This window comes from Dermacentor variabilis, chromosome 11 (assembly GCF_050947875.1).
Source record: "Dermacentor variabilis isolate Ectoservices chromosome 11, ASM5094787v1, whole genome shotgun sequence".
In the NCBI taxonomy this organism is placed as follows: Eukaryota; Metazoa; Arthropoda; class Arachnida; order Ixodida; family Ixodidae; genus Dermacentor; species Dermacentor variabilis.
Window position 1 is genome coordinate 21781250 of NC_134578.1, and position 20945 is coordinate 21802194.

At 47.0% G+C, this 20945-nt stretch overlaps 1 protein-coding gene across 6 annotated transcripts in view; it reads right to left on the minus strand.

Annotated features, from left to right (window-relative positions):
• The window catches only part of LOC142563919 (uncharacterized), a 253141-nt gene extending 232623 nt beyond the window's left edge, over positions 1-20518 (minus strand). For 5 of the 6 annotated variants that reach the window (XM_075674643.1, XM_075674639.1, XM_075674642.1 and 2 more), the window contains exon 1: positions 20353-20518. The gene's annotated coding sequence lies outside the window, so the exon portion shown is untranslated. The remainder of the gene's footprint in view (positions 1-20352) is intronic. The other variant, XM_075674644.1, reaches the window with a different exon arrangement.
• Positions 20519-20945: the final 427 nt, after the last annotated feature.

Consider the following 20945-nt stretch of genomic DNA (forward strand, 5'->3'; position numbering starts at 1 on the left):
CGGCCCAGAGTTGGGGAGCGAGTTCTTCGCTCCGGATTGCCTCTTCAAACTTGCGCAGAATTTCACTTCTGTTGTCGTAATGGGGAGGCCGCGTTTACGAGGGTATGAGCCATTGCTTAAGGGGGCACGAGCCATTCGCTGTCTTACGTGAGGGACAGATTTAATTTTGAACAATCGCAAGTGGCAATGCCGGGCGGATGCTTCTAACCGCGCCACCGAGCAAACTCGAGACGTCGAACGCAAGTGACAACGTCGGAATGCGGCATGCCGTCACTGGCGTCGTTCTATCCGTCGCAGTCGAACGTGTGTGTAACCACACAAAGAAACACAAAGACGTCAATGGTCAAGCCAATCCAATCAATCGTCAAAACCACTGCAGCGCCCACATCTCCAGTGGTGGACCTTGCGCACAATCTACGGAGCATTAGCTTAGTATTTACGCACATTCCATCCCAGATACAACTATGGAAAGACCACGGGTAAGGCGTACTCCTAAGGTAGAAGCTGCCCACCGCGAGCGTCAGCAAGAGTTGGCTAGTGAACGGGCTCGTCGCCGTAGGGCCTGCATCACGCGCAAAAAGAAAAAAAAAAAGACACTGGGGGAATCGAAAAAAAAGCACTCATAAGGAATACTCACCACGCGAAGCACGCAAAAGCGAAAATGAGGCGAAAGAACGGTGAAACAAAAGATTTACAATACAGACTCCTTGCGAAGTTTGACTGGCATGGTGTATAACATTCGGTGTATCTAACACAGCTTCGCTGTTTGACCATCTTGACTGACTGGAAGGGGCGGTGTCTTTTTAAAATTATTATTATTATTATTATGCCTGACCACAGATTTTCTGCGGGGAGACTTTCGTTTGAATTATGAGACCGCACTCGGGAATTACTTAGAGCGCGTGCGTACACGTTACCTGAATCGTTGCGGGCGCTCGCGGGACGCGTTGCCTTGGATACGCGCGTGGTGTAGAAATGGTCGCTTGCCGCGATAGCAGTGGCTGATGTGCACAGAGCGTATAGGGACTTTTTTCGCCGTTTAGGAAAGGGGATGTTTATTGATATGAAAGGAGGCATTGTTGATATATACGGCGATGCGCCTTGCACAGAAACTGGTAAACTCTGTAGACGCTTAGTACGGTGTTTGATCGACTTCACGTGGTCCCACTTGTCTCGCGCGCCCAGACCCATGCACACTGCTGGTCGCCTCACGGTGATCGATTTGTGTCCGAAAAGTTTCCTAAATTGCGCTGAACGGGCAAAAAATGACAACGACAAGCCGCGGTAATGGACCAGCATGGAGAAGCCTGCAGATTATGAACTCATTTTGCGAGCAGCTGTTGAAGCCTTAGAAATCAGGGGCCTAATTCACGAATTTTTTTCTTTCGCAAGACTTTCGCCCCGCAGCGGACATAGAGATAGGCTGATGATGATGATGGTGAAGTGACGTTTGCCATTGGCCGACCGCCTCCGTTAACGATATGTCCAGCACCAGGATTGGCTGAAATCGTTTCACACAATTCGAGCTTCAGAGCATAATCTGAATACGGGCCCAGCTTTGCCGGAAAGTGCGCGAAATATTACGAATTCTTGTGCTTCACGCACGATGCCGGTTTCTTTTGTTTGAAAGCGTAAAACAGAAGTCATATACATTTACATCCATACATCCCATAAAAGTTACTACTATGTGTAAGTATTTTCTGCACAACGCCACTATACTTGTAGACACTTTGTAAATAACCAGCGAAAACTCTGATTATAGAGTCAACGGGAGGCTGCATGTATGGACAGTAAATGGATTTGCCTAAAGTTGGCTTCAAACGACTTCGTGACAATGCTAACTGAAGTTATTCAATAAATGATACTTCATATATGAAAGAATTTCGATTATTATGCATATGCGCAGATACTTCTTGACTTCCAGCGGTTAAAAAAATAAAAGGACTAATTGCTTGAAAATTGAGAAACATAAAGCACAATGAGGAACGCCACAAGAATGTGTGAAGCCATATGCACGAAGACTAGACTAATCAATTTACCATGCATCATACCTATATATTGGCTGTGTGATTACAGTGCCCGATTACCCTCTAGTGATATTCCGGAAGAAATACTATGACACCAAGAACCAGCACAAAAGCCCTGTGACATTATTCTGCTATACCCTTTAGGCAGAAACACTGAACTTTCTCATGGCGCTGATTAATTTTCTGCTTGTACATCGCTCCATTGTCTGTCGCGAAACTGGAGAATGAGGTCTGCCGCAGCGACGACTCGCTGCCTGTCTGCGGGCTTACGTGTACAAGCTGTACAAGAGCTGGGTCATTCGGGATGCATTAGCGCGCGACCTCAGCGGGTCAGACCTTCGGGCTGTGTCCCACCCGTGACAATCTACGCGTCCCGGAAGTCCAGTTCCATCGGCACTTTTCTCAAGCGTCGTTTTTGTGTGCTATTTCTTCTTATTTGGCACTTTCGTATTTAAAATGTCCACTGGCGACGGTCAGTCACTCTTCCGTCTGCTAGCTCAGTGCTAGCAGACGACGAATCGAAAGCGACGCGGCAGGCTTTGTCGCGTGGTCTTCAGCCGGCGTAGTCTGACGACGCCACGGTCCAATGCCATTACCCTTCGCACGCCTTGGTCATTCCATTGTTCAGTGCCTCTCTCGCCGAGTCACTGGCAGTGCCCTTTATTTTTTTTACGTTTGCCCCGGAAGAATCGAGCGCGCAATGTATAAGCCCGCCAGGGGGCGCCACCTACGTGACAATGAACTCAGCGCCATCTTGGTTTTTCTCCGCGAGTCGGCGGTGAGCGAGCCTCAGTCGTTGTAAACACTCCGAGGGTGTCAGTGGTACTACAAACCGAGGAAGACGGCGCATCCTACCTTGACGGCCCCTCCCTCGCTTTTATGGAAGTCGTTGAATAAGGGGAGGTGCGACTACAAAACGCACGAGCACGCACACACGAGGCAAACAAAGAGGGGAGTGTTGCTTTGTACTCTCTTTCAGGTCTCCTAATGTGCAAAACGGAGATTATTTCTATCCTCTCGGCGAATAGTGGGAGAAGCCGAGTGACTTGTCGGCGAATGTAAGTTACAAGCCTCTGCCTAGGTGGACAGAACGTCCAAAAGAAGGCGCACCTAACGGAAAATGCTGTCTCTACGCTCTTGTAGGGCGACAGGTTCGTATCGTAGTAGACCGCCACAAGTTCAGTTAAAAAACGCGCCCGTTCACTGGCCATTGTAGTAGCTGACTAAAGGAGCGACGGGCTGTTGTTGCTCTTTTCTCTGGCACAAGTCCCCAGCGGTTGCATAGGTAAAAACAACTACACAGGTAAGAAATAATTCAAGGAGTAAGAGCGCAGACGATAAAGTAACAACGGGAGTGCGTATGTGTGTGTCGAAAGATGCGCATGAACTTAGGGGAAAAAAAGATTAAGAAGGAAGGAATGAAAAGACCCGACAAAGTTAATACTGAGCATTATATAGTTTTAAGGCGACTTGTTGGGTTGGTTTGCTGACATGTGAAGAGGACACACTGGCAAGAAATCAAACACCGTACAGGCCAAGTCCTTTCTTTTCTTGCTCTCCTGTCACAAGAGTTCACGCTGGGTGGTGGGCACGGTACGTGGAGAGCTCGGGGGCCTCAGGAGGCGCGGAGTGCACTAGGCTGCAACAGCGACGAAGAGAAGGGGGCGCACCATCAACGCTACACTTAGGGCGCACCTTAAGCGTAGCCTCGATGTCCTCTTCGCTCGCCGCTCCGCATGGAGCAGTGGGCGAGGAGGACATTTAGGTACCCTAGATGGCAGTGGCGGAACCAGGGCAGAGGCGATTGAAAAAAATTAGTGGAAGGAAAGTAAGGAAACGACAAAAAACGGAGGCGTACAAAAGCAAAGTTCGCAATAGGGGGTCAGAAAATTTGGTTGTGGGAGTTCATAGTGTTTTTTCCTCCTTTTTTTTTCTTTCTTAACTTAGGCAGGACATTAGGCAATGTAATAGCAAGAGCTTGGTGGCACAACCAACCACACCGTTCCAAAGGGGACGCTCATAACTTCCATCCATCTATCCAGCATTCCCCCTCGCACTGCTGGCATGAGCGCTGTGTGCAGGCCCACTATACAAGCCCACTATATAGCGTTCCTCCTGAGCTGCTGTGTGCATGCACCGATATGGGCGGAACGGTTTGCAAACGTTGATCTAGCGTAATCCAACATTTATCTGGACGCTGCAGTGGCTAACGGTTTCCCGACGATCTTATCTCGCGCACAGTCGAGGTGCGACGCCTGCCACGCCACCTGGCGGTGCTCCTCGTTATCGCCTGCGTTGTGAGACGCCTGGTAGCCGCCGGGGCACTGTTTCTTCTACGCTGCAGGAGTTGCCTTGCACGCTGCGTCGTGCCAACTTGTCGCACCCGCATATAGTTATAACCCCGTGCGAGGTGTCCATGCGCAGAGCTAAATCGTGTTATAGCTGTCAATGCTTCCCTGTTTGAGCGAAACTGCGCATCTTTTTTTTTTTTTTTGTCCCTGTGTTTGTGTATGCGGCACTGAAAGCTACCAAAGATACTTCTCGCGGATGTTTTCCTTTAATCCCTTTATGGGACATTTTCACGCAGTTTTATTGGCCCCATGCAGAGCACCTTGTTGACACCCCCTTGAAACATTCCCGCGACTTATTCGCACGACACCTTTCCGACAACCTGCGCCCAGATTTTGTTCGCCGATTTTCGACGCCTCTTTGCACCCTGATCGTTCACAGCGTTGTCTGCGCGATGAGGGGCTCCTTGACGGCTATCGTGCCAGCTTTCGCCGGCAGGCACTCTCCCTCTCACTTTCTTTTTTTTTTCTACTATCGCCCGCAGGCGCCGAGCTCTTTAAGGCACTGCGCGCGCAGCGCTTTCCGGACTCGCTCTGCCATATCGTCTCGCTTCGCATCCGTCGCCGCGCCGACGTGACGAGACGTGTTGTAGAGCACGCGCCTGCATCTGTTACGCGGCCGGCAAAACGTAATCCCTGACGTCACATCAATTCGACACGCTCGCCTTAAGAAAAGGACTACCAGGAAGCGTAGCGCAAGTATGAGGAAGTCTGGACTGGGCAACGAAATAGTCGGCGGGCAAATAGAAACTACAGAAAGCATCTCGAGCTGCAACTAATAAAAACAGAAACAGTGAAAGAAAAAAGGAAAGGAAGAAAAGAAAGAAAGAACGGCTAGCTCTGAAACAGCTAGACGCCTGGTAACTCGCTAGGGCATAAGCGAGACCTCCATGTTTTGCCTTAGTTGTTTCCTTTTCTCTCTCTAAGGCGGGCAAAAAACGTAAGCCCGGGTGGTCTGGAGCTTCCTTTTATGTCGTACTGAGCAAAGGCGCAGGGTGGCTAAGCGCGCAGGTCCCCCAGTAATAGCTGGCCGAACGCGCTCGCATGGAACGCTGAACGCTTCGCAAATTTCTTTGTTCTTTTGCGCTGTTTCATTTTTTTACGCCCACGTCCCCCACCCAGCTCGTTACGGTAGTTCGAAAACAAAAGTGAGACGAGAGTTATTATCGCCCAGCTGCACACAGTAGAATAGAACGGGACGCCGCTTTACAAGGCAGTGTTACAAAAAGACGAGTTTGCAAAGCGTCGGGGTGATCTGCGCAGTCTGTATACAATGTGGCTTTTCGTGTGAGCTCTTGGGTAAACACCGCGATGACCTGTCGCGGCCGCCATATCCAGCCTCAACTTACATCCTAGAACCGACAGCACGGTAAAGGCGATCAACATTAACAGCACGTCGCAGTGTCTAGTCATAAGTGTCTCATTCGTGCGCCTGCTTAAGACTTACGATATACAATCTACCTCCGACACCCCCGGCTTTTAAACTTCTTGTGGAGGCCTTCTACCTTTGCGTTACTACATGTTTCTGTTTGTTTATCAACAGAAAGTGCAAGAAGTTGTATTAATTCTTTGTTCTTTAAATATTATTATAACCTTCACTCAGGTAAAAGGAGTAGGCGTCCCCTAGCATGCACGACCAATAAAAATCTGTATTTATTTAAAACAATAATAACACCCAGCTAAATGGGATATAATAGGGCTCAGTGAGGTTAGGAGGACAAAAGAAGCATATACAGTGCTAAAAAGCGGGCACGTACTGTGCTACCGGGGCTTAGGGGAGAGACGAGAACTAGGAGTCGGATTCCTGATTAATAAGGAAATAGCTGGTAACATACAGGAATTCTATAGCATTAACGAGAGGGTGGCAGGTCCTGTTGTGAAACTTAATAAGAGGTACAAATTGAAGGTAGTACAAGTCTACGCCCCTACATCCAGTCATGATGACCAGGAAGTCGAAAGCTTTTACGAAGACGTGGAATCGGCGATGGGTAAAGTCAAAACAAGAGACACTATACTGATGGGTGACTTCAATGCCAGGGTAGGCAAGAAGCAGGCTGGAAACTAGTCAGTGGGGGAATATGGCATAGACTCTAGGAATAGCAGAGGAGAGTTATTAGTAGTTTGCAGAACAGAATAATATGCGGATATTGAATACCTTTTTCCGCAAGCGGGTTAGCCGAAAGTGGACGTGGAGGAGCCCGAATGGTGAGACTAGAAATGAAATCGACTTCATACTCTGCGCGAACCCTGGCATCATACAAGATGTAGACGTGCTCGGCAAGGTGCGCTGCAGTGACCATAGGATGGTAAGAACTCGAATTAGCCTTGACTTGAGGAGGGAACGGAAGAAACTGGTACATAAGAAGCCAATCAATGAGTTAGCGGTAAGAGGGAAACGAGAGGAATTCCGGATCAAGCTACAGAACAGGTATTCGGCTTTAACTCAGGAAGAGGACCTTAATGTTGAAGCAATGAACGACAATCTTATGGGCATCATTAAGGAGTGCGCAATAGAAGTCGGTGGTAATGTTTACACGAGGTATTCAGAGACCTGGAGTGGGAAGAATTGGGGATAAAAGTTGATGTAGAATAGCTTAGCAACTTGCGATTCGCTGATGATATTGCCTTGCTTAGTAACTAAGGTGACCAATTGCAATGCATGCTCACTGACCTGGAGGAGGCAAAGCAGAAGGGTGGGTCTGAAAATTAATCTGCAGAAAACTAAAGTAATGTTTAACAGTCTCGGAAGACAACAGCTGTTTACGATAGGTAGCGAGGCACTGGAAGTGGTTAGAGAATACATCTACTTAGGGCAAGTAGTGACCACGGATCCGGATCATGAGACTGAAATAACTAGACTAAGAATGTGCTGGGGTGCGTTTGGCAGGCATTCTCAAATCATGAACAGCAGGTTGCCACTATCCCTCAAGAGGAAAGTGTATAACAGCTGTGTGTTACCAGTACTCACGTATGGGGCTGAAACCTGGAGGCTTACGAAAAGGGTTCTGCTGAAATTGAGGACGACGCAACGAGCTATGGAAAGAAGAATGATGGGTGTAACGTTAAGGGATAAGAAAAGAGCAGATTGGGTGAGGGAACAAACGCGGGTAAATGACACCTTAGTTGAAATCAAGAAAAAGAAATGGGGGGGGGGGGGGGCATGGGCCGGACATGTATTGAGGAGGGAAGATAACCGATGGTCATTAAGGGTTACGGACTGGATTCCAAGGGAAGGGAAGCGTAGCAGGGGGCGGCAGAAAGTTAGGTAGGCGGATGACATTAAGACGTTTGCAGGGACAACATGGCCACAATTAGTACATGACCGGGGTAGTTGGAGAAGTATGGGAGAGGCCTTTGCCCTGCAGTGGGCGTAACTAGGATGATGATGATGATGATGATGATGATGATGATGATGATGATGATGATGAATGCTTGGATGATATTCACCGACCCAAGTGGAGCGCAAACAGGAAGAACTAGTGACTGACTCAGTGGCGTCACCGGAAAAGTTTTTCTGAAAGAGGGAGTGGGGGGAGGCGGAAAGGGCACGCGCCACCGGAATGACCTCAACTCTCTTCCCACAACCTTCCGCACAGGCCTAATCACGGTATCGCGTTGTCAGCCCACTGCAGCATGGCGGGCAACGTGATGGCCGATCGAGCTGCTGGAACGGCCTCCGAGCCAATTCTCGCAATGTTTTCTCGGCTAGTGTTCCTATATAGCCTAATACAGTAACTATAGTCTCGACCTGATGCCAGTGTCTGCCGCTGCGTGGCGCTCGCGGCGTGTTCCCCGTGGAAGGATGTGGAACGCTACTGCATACGGGCTCCATCGAAATGCTGACTAGAACGGCAATTTTCGCATGCCTTGTGGCCTCTGCAGCAGTGATCGTGAGGGCTTGCATCGCAATGGTGCGAGAAGTCAACTTTCACCAGTCCCTTTTTTATATAAAATTGAGCAACGCAACACTCCAGTTGCTGTGTAAAAAAAATGTGAAAGTACTCTGTAGCGGACTACGAAGACAGGATGGTAATCGACAGATCGAAAAACACTGTGGGCTCTGAGATAAAAGTTGTGCAAACGTGGGGCGCACAAAGTGCCTCATACAGGCTGGTCGACGTTTCGGTAGGTAGACTTATCTTTGTCAAAGGTGGCCCTGTCATACCTGGCGTGTTAGCTACACTCTACTAGCCCATTGAAACTAACAAGCCAAGGATGACGAGGCCGCATTTGACGAAGATAGACCTCCCTTTCGAAACGTCAACCAGTCTGTCTGTGGCACTTTGCTCCTGTTTATACAACTTTCATCGCACCCTGTAGCGGCCTCGATTGTTTTTACTGAACAAATAACATACGGCGCTAATTTCCACAACAAAGGACAGACGGAGATATGATGGAGCGTTCTGTCTTTTTCCGCTTCTGTCCTTTGTTGCTGAAATTTGCGAAGTACGTAACTCATTAAGTTTCATTTCTGGTGTCCATAACATCCCTAAACCACATAGCGGGTTATAAGGGACGACGCAGTGGAGGACTGCTGATCAATTCTGACTCCTTGCGGGTTCAAGCCGCCATAGTCCCAGACCGCCATAGTCACCAGCCGAGTCACCACGGCAGGTCTACGTAAAAATGCTAGGCACCTCAAAGAATACTAAAAAAAATCTTAAGTGAAGTGCTGATAAACTCTATACGTATAGACACAAGCATACAGGAATCGTTCTCTTTTCTCGCTGCAATATATAACCTTTGCATTTTTTCACGAGCTCCGAACGGTCTGTTTCGGGAAAGCCTACATGGGCATCGACTGACAAAGTGCGTAAGGCTGTCTGCAGAAAGTCTGCTGCTGCGGAGGTCGCAGAAAATAGCGCCTCTACAGACTTTCAATGTAGACTGTTTAAATAAGCCTTCTTGAGGACGCAGCGAAGGCGTTTCTTCGAGATGACCTGTATATTTCTGTATAGTCGTTATACAGCAAAACAGAAGATAGAAACAATGCGGCGTCTCTGGCGGCAGTATATAGTAAAAAGAAAGAAAAGCGTCAGAAAAATAATTACAAAAATGCTCATGATAGCTACATACGCAATAGGGAAAAAAAGAGCAGCAGTCGGCGAAGACTGCCAACCTGGAACGTTTTATACGAAGCGCGCTTGCACTGGAAACGCCTTTTGTACAAAAAAAAACGAGGAAAACGACACCGTGTTCTTTGACGTCAACAAACGGTCGCAGTTCTACCTGGGGACGGCCTTCCACGGATGCTGGTTCGTCGATGGGCGTGTCTGAACGCTTCCTCGAGTGTCTGCGGCATGTCATGATCAGTGGTGGTCGCGCAGGGGCTGGCGCGTGTACGCGAGCCTCGTAATCATGCCTCCCAATCATTCTGATTACGGTGAATCAACGACGGCGTCCGAGAAGGCATTCCTGAAAGCCCTGTACGCACTGCGAATCGATTATTTTTCGTTGTTGTTTCCTTGCCCCGGGAAATGGAACGGAAACACAGGTGCGCGCTTGGCCCACTACGCGAACTGGGGCCGAATTCGCAAGAAAAGCTTTCCGTTCGAAGGGATCTTTTTTGCCCTTAGGAGGCCCGCCTTAGTATAATTGGCTGTTCTGCTGCGCGCATGACGTCATCCGCTTATTTTTCTGCGATCTGCACACTTGTTTATCTTAGAGTGATTCGGGGTCTTGCGTTCATACGTGTTCGGAAGTCATTATATGTCATTCAGTGTCGTGACTCCGTATGGTGTGTGATGTAACCCGTACTCAGCTTCTTGTCTGTGTAATGTTCTAGTGTGTCTAGGAATACACGGGAATTTAGTTTACCCTCTTATTTATAACTCAGTTATTCCAGATAATCTGAACCTTTGAGGTCTCTCCTTACCTTGCGACATTTTTTTCTTATTTTTGTTAATATTACGCGAAAAGGAGGAGCAATCACGATTGTAAGTAATTAAATCTCTTATTTATTTCGACCCCCTCCTCCCACTGAAAAAAAAAGAAGGAATCATGCTCAACACATGCGGGTTTCATACAATTACTAGATGGGACTGTGGCACTAGTGTCTTCAGGAGATGCAAGCAGGGCAGTTCAACTAGCATGGTAATTTATTTATTTATTTATTGAACATACCTTACAGGCCCCTTGACAGGGCATTGAGTAAGGGGGGTAATAGAAAGTACAAAGTAACTTGTCAGTGTACAACGTACGGCTCAAATTTGCAGTTTAACATAAAGGAGAGGAATCGATGATAATGTGGTATGACGGCAAATACAAGGGGTAGTACATGCATTTGCCTAAACTTAGTCCTTCTGTCTTTAAATGGCTTCGCGAATTTGCAAAGTCATCACTTTTAAGGACGCACTGCTTTATATGTAATTAAATGAACATCACTAAAAAAATTGGCAGTGGCTTAGCTCGGCTATGCCAGGATATAACTAGCGAAAGCTAAAATATAGCATGGTTAGCCTTGGTTAATCTTGATTGCAAGTCTAGGTTAGTCTGGTTGTCTAGCTATGTTGCGGCATTTCGCCAGTCGTTCGACGCGCGCTGTTCGTCTGTTTCCTGGGCGATTCGTTTCCTCTTCATCTCGTTCCGATGTCGATTCCAGGCCTCCTCCTGCTTATCAGAATTGTCGCCGTCCATACTGCCGCCTCAACTGTGGTTTCGGCGCACGCGAGCTCTCCTTTTCAATCCTCCGACATATCAGGCATGCGACGCAGCTGGCGAAGCGAGCGGAGGCGAGCGCAACGACGGGGAACGTGGTGTGACGTCATACCGAACGGCGGCTGCGGAAAGGCGCGGCGCTGCGCAGCGGCGGAACAATTGTGGCTCTGTACTACTAGTGGCTCATGCGCAGTAGTGACTAGGGAGCGAGAGAGAGAGAAATATCCGCGGCGAGGCGCGCGTTGTGACGTCATGTGCCTCCTCGGAGCACCGCCATGGCGAAATCGCAAGTTCGCGGCCAGTAACGCTTTCGCATTAATTGTCCAAAGACAGGATTCCAACACGGGACTTCTCACACAGAAGCCCGTTATTGAAACCATTACGCCACGGACGCCTGGACAAGCGGAACCACTGCAATTAGCAGCGATTATGCGTGCTTGCAGAGTGTTATTACCTTCTGCATTAGAAAAAAGTATAAACTGCATTGAAATTTAGGCCTAATTAAGCCCGCATAAAGCGTCATAAATGAAGCCACAAGAACGCATGAAGCCCCAAGCACGAAGATGAGACAAATCCATGTATTGCACATCATTCCCATGATGGCTGAACGATCGCCACGCTCGAGTTCCCTCTAGTGATTATTGTAGGAAACTATAGCCCAACAGTACAACAAGCTGGCACTTTGTATTACGAAAATTATATCGTAAGAGTGTTCTTGCGCATACGTCGCCTGGTGCTCAATGAATGTTTCATGTCAAACACACGTTTACGCATCGTTTAGATTTTTTTTTTCCCGCCGTGATTACTTTGCTAGCAGGAACCTAAGCTTTGGTAGGCGGTGCGGCGTGACTTGTGCTTGAATACTGTTATACGCCACCAAAAGCGTCTGGACGTTCCCGAGCCCAAAAAACACGTTCAATTAACTCGCATATGACGTACGTACAACCAACGTGACTTGGTCTGTTGAAAGTGTCTGTAATCTTGCGTACGCTACAAGGACAGCTTCTGCAAGGACGCTTCACTGCCCGGCTACACTACAGCACAGTCGAAAGCAAACAAGGTGCGCTGGAGCATCTTCACTAGCGCCAACTGCCGCCGGCCTCGTGCGCAACTTCCAGGGCTATATAATATCGAGTCATGCGCAAACGCAACGTGTCATTACGTAAATTCCAATAACGGAGTGCCGAGGTTCAGAGGCTTCCACATTCGTGTTCGATTTTACACATCGTCACAGTAGGCACACAGACAGCCTATTCCAAAAGTTATAAGTTTACCGCAGGGAGCGAGACCCGAAGATTTCGTCTTCGGAAAAGCAGAAGCCGCTGAGAGGGACCACGAAATGCCCCAATTTGACTTCCTTTACAGCATAACGTAATGGAAAGTCTTGTTTACAATCAGTAAAATTGAGGTATGCAAAAAATTATAATGTAACACGCAGAGCTCGACCAAGGCCTTCTGCATGCAGAACGCGCATAAGAATAATGGGCACAGAAACTCAACTATTCACGGCATCACTGATTAGTGATGTCATGGTTCGTAGTAGCAGAAAATAAAAAGAAAGAAAGAAAGAGAACGCTCGCTTGCTCGCTCGTTCGCTTGCTCACTCATTCACTATCTGACTCACTCACTCACTGTCGGTTGGTCGGTCGGTCAGCAGTCAGTAAAATATTAACGGTAACTCGGTGCCGCCAATGACACGGCGAATACAGCATGAAAGCTTTGTGTTAATATTATTATTTCGTTTAACACTGAAAGAGAAAGACGGCAAATAACTCTCTCTACACTGTGTCCCGCAGCGCAAGATTGCACTTAGGCTGCTCGCTCCCGCGTTCTTCGCAGTTCGTTACACGCCGGAAAGAATGCCCGCGCCATTTGAGCCGTTTCTCCAAGCATGCGGGCGAGAGCAGAACAGGGTGCTTAAAGCGGGCGGAAACGACGCTCGGCTCTCTGCGCGGACGATCAAGAAGAGGAGGAATTATACGCGAAGGGAGAACGCGCGGCAAACAGCTACGCGATAAACGGCTGGAGAGACAAGCTGCCGCGGAAACACAAACAACCGCCCCGCGCGTTCGCATCGCCTGTAAAACACGCCCGCGCCCGGCCTCTCTCTACACACTCCAGTTTGCAGTCGCGGCCGAGTAAGCTCGCCGGCACTTGTGTGCAAATCAGCCCCGACGCGGAGCAAGCCGGCTCGCTTTTAAAATTGCACGCGTAGGGGACTCTCGTCAAGACGTCGTGACGTCAGCGCGTTCATAGCCCCGGCTGCTGTATCTCTCTCTCTCTCGCCTCGTTAAAATTGTGCAGCGCTCTCCGAGTTGCAGACTCGCGGCCGCGTTAGCCGCGTCAAGGAATCACGTGACCGAGCGCAAAGTCACGTGCGCGGTTCCGCAGAGCGCGAGCGATCGTCTGCACTGTCGAGAACAGCACACGCAGAAAACGGCTCGTGTGTTTCGACGGCTGCCTCGACGTGTCCTCGAACTGCGCTCTCCAAAGCGAACATCATAACCAGCTTAATTTTTTTTTTTCAAGTTACAAATTGACGCCACGTACATGACTAAACAAATAAAGTAAAAGAAAACAACGTTGAAGCGGAGTGAAACGTAAGGAAAAGTGTATTGTTTCCCGATCTCTTATAGATCGGTTGGTGGGGAGGAATTTTTTTTCCCCACACTGTTCGAGAATGGAATGCTTTATCTTCATTTCTTGTTAATATTACTGACAATGAAGTGTTTGCATTGTCATTGTGACTGTCATTGTAATATTTTTTTTCTTTTGTACAACCCCCCCCCCCACTGTAATGCCACTGTGGCGCTGTGGGTAAATAAATAAATAATAAATAAATAAATAAATTAAACTATGAAATACTTCAGCTCCATTTTTCTATATCGTACAGCAAGAAAAAGAAAATAAATAAAAACATAACCAAGGTAAGCATAATAGTGACAAGGATAACACGACGAGGAGCATAATTTATAAATTACTTTTGGCCATGTTCGACAGTGAGAGTAACTTCTGTTTCAGTGAAATGAAGCGCGGAAACCTAGATGGTACATACACTTCATTGTCTCCCAACTTAACTCGTTACATCCGTGTTCGTTATATCCGCCGAAATGCTAATAAACGGTCACATTCGATAAACCCTTTTGCCGTCCCCGTACTGCAAGAAACAAGCTCTACAATGAGCGGAAAATGTACGAACAGTTGGCTCTGTCTGCTGTTCAACAAATAAAATAAAGTAGTCATTGAATTTGACAATTCGCTCACCACTGTCCTTTATTATTTCTGGCTCGCAGATAACTCGCTCGTCATGTACGTAACCATAATCGACTTGTGCGATGGACTGTCCGATGTGGAGTAGTTTTGAAAGTAGTTAAGTTAAACAACCTTACTATACCCTTAAACAAACACTTAGCTATAGCTCCAAATATATGTGTCATCTGATATGTCATTCACACCGTCCGGAATGACGTGATCGTAAATGTTACGTTCGCTTATCAGCCACATCATAAATAAACATCAAACTATACTTAAACCCCTTGTAGACTGAAAGCTTCTGCTATAGCGATCACCAGTCACGATGCGTCAGCCAACCACATACTTATCTCACTATCCCATATTCCTTTCGCCTAGGACCGCGATCAGCTTTTCTCGTTATCGACTGTGTTACTCTTTAACACTGTTTATCTGTTCTGTGCATTACATAACATATTTCATTATGGGCGTGTCAAAGGGAAATATGCTCCGTGTTCGTTAGGCAAGAATGATCTATCTATCTATCTATCTATCTATCTATCTATCTATCTATCTATCTATCTATCTATCTATCTATCTATCTATCTATCTATCTATCTATCTATCTATCTCTGTCTGTCTGTCTGTGTCTATCTATCTATCTATCTATCTATCTATCTATCTATCTATCTATCTATCTATCTATCTATCTATCTGTCTGTCTGTCTGTGTCTATCTATCTATCTATCTATCTATCTATCTATCTATCTATCCATCTATCTATCTATCTATCTATCTGTCTGTCTGTCTGTGTGTCTATCTATCTATCTATCTATCTGTCTGTCTGTCTGTCTGTCTGTCTGTCTGTCTGTCTGTCTGTCTGTCTGTCTGTCTGTCTGTGTGTCTATCTATCTATCTATCTATCTATCTATCTATCTATCTGTCTGTCTGTCTGTCTGTCTGTCTGTCTGTCTGTCTGTCTGTCTGTCTGTCTGTCTCTATCTATCTATCTATCTATCTATCTATCTATCTATCTATCTATCTATCTATCTATCTATCTATCTATCTATCTATCTATCCCTCTATCTATCTATCTATTAGTGACAATATTTTGGCAGCACCTCCTCCGGCTCTCCAGGAACCAAACTAACGGATCTCATACGTAACTCCTACGGCACTGCACGCTATTAACGAGGCGGAGCACAAGGGTGTTGTAGACGAGCGGGTCGTGTATGTTAAATCGCTTTGCACGGCCGCGTTCTGCGCGCGTCAGCGCATCGTGGGAAACGGCGGCGAAAACACTTTCCTCCGATCCATCTGCAGACGTCATCAGAAGGTTACGGGTTACCTCGGCCTGTAGCTGCGGGCCTTTCCCTGTCGTCTGCTCCCAGAAACCAAGCGACGGCTGAGTTCCCGGAGCGACCGTTGGCTCACACCTGCTCGTTCTGAACAGCGTGCCGCGGGGGTAGCGATAACTTGATACGTCGTAGGCGCTTTGACAAACACGGCTACAAACCGAACAAATGTCAACGTGCGCGCTTAGAGCAGGGACATTCGAAAGGGGATGTGGCAAAGAAGAAACCATTGGCTATGGTCATAAATTATAACATCCGTCAGGGCAAGCCTAAAGCGAACCTAAAGGAGACGGTATCTTCGCATTCATCAGTGTGTATGATATATAGCGACGCTTTAACGATCATTTTTCTCGAGCCTGCAGAATGTTAAGGGATATTTGGGGACTGCACGACACATCGATATCACATTTCTTCCTCTACCGCTACTAGTACTATATTACTACTACTTATGAAATGGCTACCATCAGTACTGATATGCTAGGGCTGTACTTCTACTAGCTACGCCACTTCTATCGTTACTTCTACAACTACTAGTACGACTAACTACTGATATCACTGATACCATTACTGAACACCGAGGTTGCTACAATTGCCATCCCCACTACTATTAATACTATTACTACCACTATTTCTACTAGTACTACTACTAGCACTGTTACAATTGAAATTGCTAATACTACTACGGCTAAAACTTACAATGCTACTACTACTAAAACTTCTACTACTACTGCTAACTACTATAGAATATCAAGGTTGCGACCATCCCCATCTTCATCACGACTACTAGAAATACTACTGCTACTACAGCTACAGCTATTGTTGCTAGAGTTGCTACTTCTACTACCACTGCCACAATTGAATTTTACTACTAGTACTACTACTGCTACAACTAATGCTGATAATGCTACTACTACTTCTACTACTACCAATTGTGAGTACCAAGGTCGCTACCACCACCATCATCATCATACCTACTATTACTACTACTACTGCTGAAGCTACTGCTACAACAAATACCGATAATACTACTACTGCTATACTACTACCCCCCACCCCTACTACTTCTACCATAGTGATTTGGCCACTGCCACCCATTGAGGCCCCACTTTTATTATTTCTTGCTACGACTATTTTTGCCGTCGCTACCGCTATTTCAAGTGTGAAACAACCTATATGGGAATGAATAAGAAGCCGCGCCGTCCAAGCAATCACAGGTAGTACGTGTGACAACATACTTTTTTTCCCGTTTGCGCTAGAGCTTGTGAGCGCATTGCGGGCAACGTGCTCAACGTAAACCGCAAAGTTCGCGCTTGGACCAGACGGGAAGCATGGCTGTTAATGACCCCGCCGGGGCCGTATGTTTTCTAGTTTCGTTTATTTACAAACTCGGCTTGTTTGTGGCAATGTCGTTACAGGAAAACAACTCGAGGAAGGACCATTCCGGGAAACGACCGGCGTTGGGGATAAATCATAATGGCTCGGCGCCATTCGCGTGCGACGAGCATTTTTTTCGCTTAACGGGCTGCTGGCCCGTGCGTTACGATGGTACTTGTAGCACTGCTCACCAGCCGTACAAAAAAAAAAGAAAACAGCGGCGTTAAACGGCTGCTGCCATTTACGTCGCGCATGTTAAAGAGCTATTGAGTATCGCATTAGTGGATGGACTGATTGCTGCGATTGCTAAGGAGATATCGATGGGCTAGTCCATTGAGCGCTGTCAAGAACTGCAACAACCCTGGGGCGATTTGCTTAACTTAAGTGTGTTTCTTTTTTAAATTTCTGCTCCGAACTATTGTCCACATACCAGGAATGAAATTATTGAGTAGTTGAATTTATTGTTTGGCTTAATCATTAGAAAGTTCTCGTTCTTTTATACCAAATACTTTTCGCTAAGCAAAGTGGTGGTCTTCTTTTTATTTACGCGTTCCCAAATGTGAAGAAATAGAGAATTGCAGGCGTATAAAAGGCGGAAGAACTGAAGCACAGAGGTAGTAATGAGACAGTAAGAACGCAACTACGGCGGATATAACATACAGAAAAGCTGTATGCATAATTTTGTATTAAAATTATTTAATAGCAAATATCGGATTTCTCGCGTGTCGCTTGGTCACTTACTTATTCGTGAGCCAACTGATTTAGCTCTGAATATCCGCACTATTCCGAATATCCAGAATATCCACACAATAGGGCTTTTCCACAACGAACCCTACCCCCACGCCACATTTTTTTTTTTTTTGACGTCGATAGGTTTGTATTAGCATGCACTGAGGGACTGATGTCTAACGTCATTCACCTCTGGAGAAATAAAACAAATGTTCTGCTTTATTTTGACATTGCAGGAGTAGAAAGAAAGAAAGGTAACAAAGCATTGAAAAGCTAAAGTGCTTATGTTGAAAGTACACTTTAAGAAGCTAACAAAAGCAATAGAACTTTTAATGGCACTGAACACGTCGTCAAACATCAGCTGGGCGAAAGTACTGCACGCAAGACGCCTTCGTGACGTCCGCATACAGGAAGCGAATGACTCAGGATAACGAACCCAGTAGCCTCACATCTACTCAGAAGTACGCATTTTAGCCTATGTATTTCAATTGCGGCGCTTATGGTTTCAATAAGTCAGCTGCGATCCTGGGTTCCTCATTGTCACTATTCTTGCGCTCGTCTTGTAAAAAAAAAAAAAAATGCTGCGCAGTTTTCAAGGGTGCATATCCACTCGCCGTACTGGCTCTGTGACCACGAAGTTCTTTCATTGATTACGAGGTTGCGGGTTCGGTGCCCTGACCTGGCAGCCTCATTTCGATGGGATGCGACGTGTTGTTGCACTTGGACTTAAGTGCACGTTAAAGAACTCCGGGTGGCCGAAACTGACCATCCTCCACTACGGTATTTCAGCTATAAACTTCACTGTGCCGCTTTCCAACGCAAATAACCAGCGACTATTGTTATCAATTGTATAAACTTCATATCACTCGGTCATAGTGAGATAAAAAAAAACATTTACCTCACACACACATACATACTCACAGTCGCAAAGACATTCTTACAGCGAGGAACAGACAGTACTAGAACACCGCGCCCACCGATCATCGGCTCAGAAGATACTTTTGTGCTTTCCGAGAATGTCGGCTTGTGCCTTTGACTGTATTGCTGTCCGCGCACGCCTCTCCCACCCCCCACCCCTCTCTCTCCGGTTTTTCTATAACCCTTCTCCCTTCCCCCAGCGTAGGGTAGCCACGGACTCTTGACTGTTTAACATCCCTTCCTTCCTTTCGTCTCTCTCTCACTCCCTTTCTCTAACAGCGAGGGGAGCCTTGACAAGCGAGCAAAAGAGGATGAAAGACTGGCGGCGACGCCGTCTTGAAGTTACCGAAACACCTTGCGTTGACGTCACAGATTTTTACGCTGTCTGTTCGGGCCTCCGCTGACAAGGACGGACTACACCGAATTCTGAATGAGTCAAATGCTGAACTTAAGAGAGTTTCGAGAACCTGTACTGCACCAACAGCGGTCCAATAATACCTGAAAACCTGTGACGTCACAATGACGCGACGGCGCGAAATTGCAAAAAAAAAAGTGTAAGTTCGGCCCCTATTTACCATTCGAGTAATCGACATCTTACCGCGAAATCAGCGAAAAGTCGAGTTTTTAAGGATGTGCTATGAGTCTATAAACTGCCTCAGCATATTTCTTTATTGCCCCTCTGAGAATGTTCTCGTGGTTAGAGCGCAGCCGATAGTAACTTGCCTCACTGTTCCCGTTCTGATTATGATTTCTTTTAATGGAGAACGCGTCTTACTGATGACGGTGAGAGGCGCAAATGCACGGCACACCACCATCGTTCATCGAGCGCGATGGCCCCGTGAAGCGCCAGCAGCTGCACGACTATAGCTGCCGACGTTAAACGTGCCGGTGATAACAACCCTGCGTTCACAGCTGGCTGCAGGAGTTACATCGCAAAGATGAATTCAGACAATCTGTAGAGCGTCCGCTTGCCTCTATACCATGAATGATGATTTATTATTTTCCTAGTTCGAATAGATTCTGAACAAAAAATGTATTACGCGAAACATATAGCCCGATCTTGTCCGTTCAGGTGGATTACTTGAAGAGACTTACAACAACTTGCACGAGAAATCGGCATGTTCAGGTAGCTAATTAAGAAGACTGACTAATTAAGCATTTTTGATTATTCACAACAGTGTACATGTAGAAATTGCGAAAATCAACCCGAGAGTGAAGTTGTGTCTGCATAGCAAAGATGGATAGCTCAATATTGCTACGATACATAAGCCTTAGAGTTTGACATTCTTTTAAAGGTCATTACGCTAGCAGTACTAGGCGATATTAACCGGAACGCAATGCGTTTGTTGTACTCTCACAGCAATTTCTGGTTGTCACTTCCACACTATTAAATAACAGAAATTTATCTGAACAGATCAAATGTTTGGTTCCTCACACACCCCTCCCTAAACCCATGCAGAAAAAAAAGGATTTGCCCTATCAGATATGACATTACAGTTGGAAGATATAGATATGTTCTCAATACCTCGTGTCATCCCTAGAACATGCAAACTACGTCAAACAACGCCGATACTGATGCGCTTCGCGCTAGTGCAGAAAAGTGATCGGGAATCGCACCTGTGACCTCATCCTCAGCTGCCGAATTTCATCCTAAGCAAGGCTGGCGCACCGGTATATATAGCGAAAAAAAAGCATACATCGAATACAACTCACCTCACTGACGAGCAGAGATAATCCCAGCTCGTAGTGTCGATCGCGCAACCGGTGGTGCCGGCGAAGTGTGTATATCCACAAGGGGGCACTTCACGACACAACCACACTGCACTCCGCGCCGACCTGTTCGCGCCACCGGCAAATGCGCGACTGCGTGCTCCGGCGCGTGTGTTGGAGCGAGCAGCTGTGCCCGAGATGCAGGGGGAGAAAGCCGGTGGCCCCTAGGGAACACTTTAGGGGCGCACGCTCCCCGTACCACGCCTCCTGGGCACTCGTCGTGGAGAAGGAATGTCCATAGCTGTAGCAGACGGTACCTAGGGAGAAGAACCACGCCTCCTGGGCACTCGTCGTGGGGAAGGAATGTCCCTGGCTGCAGCGGACGGTACCTAGGGAAAAGAACGCAAGGAACGGCCCCTTGAGATTTATGCAACACAGTTCCCGCTCGTTTTCGAAATGCCTGATGCGTGAAGATATGCGTTTCTTTTAAACACCGTGTTTGATTATAAAGCGTCGATTAAGGCACAAAGTTGGCCTAGTGACGCCATTTACAACAACGAGGAATCAGAAACGGACACATGACATTTAGCGCCCAC